The sequence below is a fragment of the Pinus tabuliformis genome, chromosome 5_2 (assembly GCF_031772625.1).
Source record: "Pinus tabuliformis cultivar Carrire ecotype Pingquan chromosome 5_2, CPIR1, whole genome shotgun sequence".
NCBI lineage: Eukaryota > Viridiplantae > Streptophyta > Pinopsida > Pinales > Pinaceae > Pinus > Pinus tabuliformis.
Window position 1 is genome coordinate 986,023,434 of NC_142306.1, and position 6,000 is coordinate 986,029,433.

Genomic DNA, 6,000 nt, shown 5'->3' on the forward strand with positions numbered 1-6,000 from the left:
TTCCAAGAGAAGTCTAAGGGTCTTGAACTTGGACAAAAAATCTTCAATGCAAGAAAAATTATTGGGGTCCAATGTAAGCAACTCATTTTCAAGTTGATGGGCTCTAAGTTCATTTTTAATTCCAAAGACTTTAGTAATCTGTTTCATTGCTTCATCAGGAGCATCAAGTTCTGCAATATGGAATCTAAGATCTGGAGAAATAGACATCCCTATCAACCCACGTGCTTGGTCTTGCCTATTTTCCCATTTAGCTGCCTTATCTTCATCTTTCAGTTTGGTCTCTTGGCCTGAGGCTATTCTGTAAAGACCTTTACTTCTAAGTAAATCCACAATGTAGGACCACCATTGGAAGTAGTTGGTGCTGTCAAGAATAACTTGGCATGGACTTTCCATTTTAACTGAAACTGAAGCTATAGATGCTAAAACTAAGTGTTCCAATGGAAAGATCTCGAAAATTAGGCTGTTTAAAAAAAAAACGGTTTTGAAAATGACTTACAGATGAAGAAGTTATGGCTTTTTGAAGAAAATTTGATGAAGTCGCCGATGAAGTGCAGGAATGTGCGGAAATGAAAAATCCGCCCCCACAAAAAGGAGACTTGAACTCAAGACCTCTACTCTCATAAATTAGCTTTGGACCAAGTGAGCTATACAAAAAGTTTGAGAGAGAGAGAGAGAGAGAGGGGGGGGGGGGTTGAGGCTTTGGGTTGCGTGCTTGCTTTGAGAAAGCTCTTTTTCCCTACAAAACAAAAAACACAAAATCCAACACGAACATACAAAAAAAAACAAACCTTGCGGCTCGAAGTTAGCTTTAGCCGGAAACTAAATATTTTCCTCAATGTTTCTGATTTTCCGAGATCACACTAAGGCGCAGCGGAAAAGAGCATACGCATGAGAAAAATCCTTCCTTTCTGTTTCTGATTTACCTAGATTGCACAGAGTCGCGGGGCAAAGAGCATACACAGAAATGAAAGGTATAGATACGGTAATAAAAAAGTCTAAATAAACCGAAACCGAAATAAACAGAGAGAAAATAACTGTAAACTGCAAATAAACACTGTATACCTCTAGATCTTAAAAATGACGCAGCTAGGACTACCGAAAAGCTTTTCGCGTGAAACGAAAGGGGTTCCTCACTGGAACAGATGCTCCCAACACAACAGAGCAGTACTCTCGGCCTGAAAGCAGTCAGAAACAGTAGATCTAGGAAACGGCAGTCAGATGCAGTTCTACCGGCTTCAGATTTGGATCACCAACGGACGCGGCCCTCAAATAGCTCTGATACCATGTAGGAATTTACAGGGTAAGTTCCTCAGATAGAACACCAAAGGACACCGCTCACAAACAGATCACAGATCAATACACCAGTACTTTTGACGTGGTTAAAACCCTCAAAGAGGGAAACAGTCCACGGCCTAAGCCAACGCGGCCTCTTCAGGCAATTTATTAATAAAAGAATGAAAATTTACATAAGCTTCTCTCATGAACGGTTAACCTACAAATGACCCTCCATGCTCTTTAAATAGAGATCATGGACCAATCGGGTGTTAAGCCATGGATCAAGTGTCGATAATACCGAGGAGAGAATGAACGTCGGATCACTACATATCGTGACCATCGGATTGTAAGTTACAAAATGTACATAGTAAAGAAACACACTTTACCTAACTCTATACTAGACCAAGTTATACTTAACTATTTCCTATGTGTCGGAATATCCTAACAAAATGATATCAAAATATTTCTTATTTGATTAGCCTAAGTCTTCAATCACTAACGCTTGACCATTTTGGAAGTGGGGGTACCATTTAGCATTTTCTTGGTTGCCTGAACCACCATTTTCGAGTCCCTTTTGATCTGGATCTTTGCGATTTCCAATTTGCGAGACAGCACAAGGCCTTTCTCTAGAGCTGCGAATTCAATGACATTATTAGTTGTTGAGCCACATAATCTACATATAGACCCATAGGACTACCTTTTGAATCTCAAAGGATCCCTCCATTCCCTGTGGGCCTAGGATTTCCTTTTGAAGCTCCATCGAAATTGATCTTCACAAAGCCTTTCGAAGGGGGTACAATGGTGGAATGGGAAGCGATTCGATCTCTCAGAACGGGTTTCCTTTTAGAATAAACATTGAAGAAGCTAGGCTTAGATGATATTGAATATAAACTTCCTCCATGTTCACCTTCCTATCATCTTTTGTCCAGCTATCCGCCAATATTGATTTTCGAATCTTGTCTTTAGTAATTCTCCAAATTTCCTACGATAGAATTCTCCGTTCCTCAAAGATAATCCTCTTGTGTCCCTTCCAAATATTCCATAGGAGAAATCTTAGGACCAGAACCCAGGCTCGATTGACAATGGGTTTTTAAAGAATGTCATCGTCCAGTATTCGATTGTTTCAATAAGGTTATTCCTTGATCAATCTAGGTGTCCAAAGGTACTTTATATGCACCTCCAAAGCACCTCTACTTCTGAGTATGAGTTCAACAAGTGTTCCATAGTTTCCTCTTGTAATTGGCATACCAACCATTTGCAGGGGCTATTATATAGCTTTCACAGGAGGTGATCCCAAGTTAAAATATGTCTTTGCCCCACTAGCCAAAGGAAATGGGATACCTTCGACCATAAAGGAGGTCCATATTTTGCACCATAGGGGATCCTAAGGGAGATTTTCATAGTCTTCTACTAAAGTATATGCTTCTTTTGTCGAAACCATACCTTTAGACCTATATCCCTATCTTAAGTTGTTTGATCCTCTCAAGATTGCGTTTCGATGGTCCCAGAGTGAGTTGTTGTATATTTTCTAGTTATGTATTCCTTTTTCTGCTTGCTAATCTACCTCAAACTTCCACCTTCTCCACTCCTCTTGAGGATTGGGGTGTTTCCAATACTCTGCTAACATATGGGAATTTTGAGTGCTCAAAAAATCTTTGATTATGTTTAGCTCAACCTTCCCTTCCAGTTTAGGGAGTTTCTTCGATGAGTCTTCCCAGAACTACGTTGTAGTCCCTTCGTGTATCTCCCAAAAGAAATGCTCTTTGATAAGGTTGTTATTCTGCCTACTAGACTCCATAGGGCCAACCGTAGGGGAAAATCCTCAGATATGATATTTTCCACCTCTGTTCACCCTTGGCCATATTTCTTGTCCTAGATTCTTTTCCAAATTTTTAATCCACCCTGAAACCAACACAACCACTTTTTGACTCCAATCACATTATTGAGGATTTCGGGGTCATGAAGCCCTAGACCTCCATAGAGGTTGGGAATATTGTCACAATTTCAGAGTATATTCATTTGGGGAAGAGGAGTAATGACAATTGATAGATAGGAATTGCCTAAAGGAATGCTTTTAGTAATGTTGTCTGCCTAGCCATATTTAAATTCCAGAAGGTCTAGTTGGAGAGTCTATTCGATAGGTTACTACATACTTCCTTCCAACATGATATCCTTAGGGGATTTGCCACAAGTGGAACCCCTAGGCACGTGGCTGGAAGAGAGTCAATTGAGAAGCCCATCATGTGAGTCAAATGCTTTTGAATTGACACTCGAGTGTTAAAAAAATATAAATAATACTTTTATTATCAACCAACATACTCGATTCCTATTGAAAGTATTTTAGGACCGAGATAATATCTATTTATTCATGGATTGAGGGCTCCCTGAAGTGCAGGTTATCATCTACAAACTGTTGATGCATCGTCGATAAATATGATTTACACACCTTTAGACCCCTGATGTGTCTCGATTGAGCTGCTGCTTGGATGGATCAAGCAAACCCTTATGAAAATATGATGAACATGAAAGGTGATTTTAGATCGCCTTGATGCGAGCCCCTAGAGACTCTAAAAGTACTCGTTGAGGACAATAAAGAAGAATGGAGTATTGGGTGTGGAGCCTAATTATCTCCTTGATTTGAAGGTCTCGTTTTAGCCACGTTGGATCCCATTTCTGAACGAGGAGGCAATATCGCCCGTAATATTGTTGTTAGGGGGATCAAAGGTGGGGGGGGTGTGACTACAATTTTATGAGCCCCCCCTAGCAGGGGGGTCGGGGGGCAGCGCCCCCGAGGAAAAAAATTGATCAAAATTTTGTTGTAAAATATTGTAATTTCATAGTTAATTTGGGCCATTCATTAGAAAGAATATCTCACAGTAGAAGTTATGTTAATTTAGGGATTTTTTTCCCTAGAAGGTAACCCTCAGTTTATATGATGGAGTTGTTGTGCAACTATGTATAATTATTCTGTGCAAGAAGGAGAGAGGAGACTATGTGAGAGCGAAGAGGAAATTACAGTAGAATTTTTGTAGGTTGTATCTCTTCATTTTGCTGGATAATATAAAAGGAAGGCATGGATGTTTCTCTGTGGATGTAGCCCAAATTGGGTGAACCACATATATCCATGTCTCTCTTGTTTTATGCTTTTCTATGTTTTTCAATTCGCAATATTTTATGTGTTCCATTGCCTTGTTAATTAATTTCTAACAACTGGTATAAGAGCCGAAGGCCTATTTGGCTCATAAACTCACAGGAAAGAAGGGTTCTTGGTTCAAATCGGAGCAATGACAAAATATGGGAGGTTTAGGGTTGAAAATTTCAACGGCCAAAACTCCCAACTATGGAAGATGAAAATGGAGGATTATTTGTATCAAAAATATATTTACCTACCCTTGAGCGGAAAAATAAAGAAGCCGACGAGTATAACAGATGAAGAATGGGATCTTCTTAACAGAAAGGAACTAGGAACAATATGGTTGTGTCCAGAAGCATGAGTGACTTTCAAAATTTTAAAATAAATGACAACAAAAGGTCTAATGATGACATTGGCCATACTATATGAAAAACCCTCAGTCTCAAACAAGATAGTTCTTGTGAAGCATTTATTTAATATGAAGATCTTAGAAGGTGGATTTGTTGCTGGCAATTTAAATGAATTTAACAAGGTTACCAATCAACTAAGTCCTATAAGGGTAAATTTTTATGATGAAGATAGGGCTTTATTGTTTTTGTGCTCATTACCAGAAATTTGGAATGGATTAGTCATGGCTATTAGTATCTTTGTCTCTGGATCTGGTACTTTAAAGTTTTATGATGTTATTGATGCTATCCTTAGTGATAAAATGTGATAGAAAAGATTAGGTGAGACAACAGGTAATGCTTTGACTGCAGAGGCTAGGGGAAGAAATCTAGAGAGACGAAAGAGACCAGAACATCATAGTAAGTCAAGGAAAGGCATATCCAAATCTAGATCAGGGACAATGTGGTAGAAATGTGGAAAGAAAGGACACCTGAAGAAAGACTGTAAATATCGAAAGGGAAAAGAAGGAGATGGAGAACAAGAGAAAAATAATGAAGCGAAACTAATAGATGATTGTAGAGCTATAAAAAGGGTCTCTTTCACCTCTAGTTACCTCACATTAGAATGTCAATCCGGGAACGTCTTGTTATTTCAAAAGAGTGTCTCAGTCTGAGGCTTAGCACTTGTCAGAGTAATGCTCGTAGTACAGCTACTTAAAGGCTACAAAAGTAAATGGCTGCATGTCTACAACTTAACTACTTCAAAAGGCTAAATCACACCAAGCATTGCATCAGTCGAAGGTTGGTAGCAATAACCATCCTTTTCATAACTGATGAGAACAAATCCGAGGTCTGGGAGCTAGGTAGCAGATGCTGGGGCTCACTACAACCTGATATCGTCCTTGATGAATATAAATGAAACGACAAGTAAAGGAAATAACGATGAAATAGAACAACACATCAGCCAAGGGTTTGGTGGCAATAACCTATCCCTTTCATAACTGATGGGAGCATATCAGAGGTTTTGGAGCCAAATAGCAGAAGCTGATACTCGCTACAAGCCTGAGTCTGTCCTTAAGAAATGGCAAGTAAATGAAACAACAAATCAACAATCTTGAAATAGATCAGCAATTGAAATGGAACAACAATTCAGAAATGGAACAGCAACTAAATGGAACAGCAACTAAATGGAACAACAATTCAGAA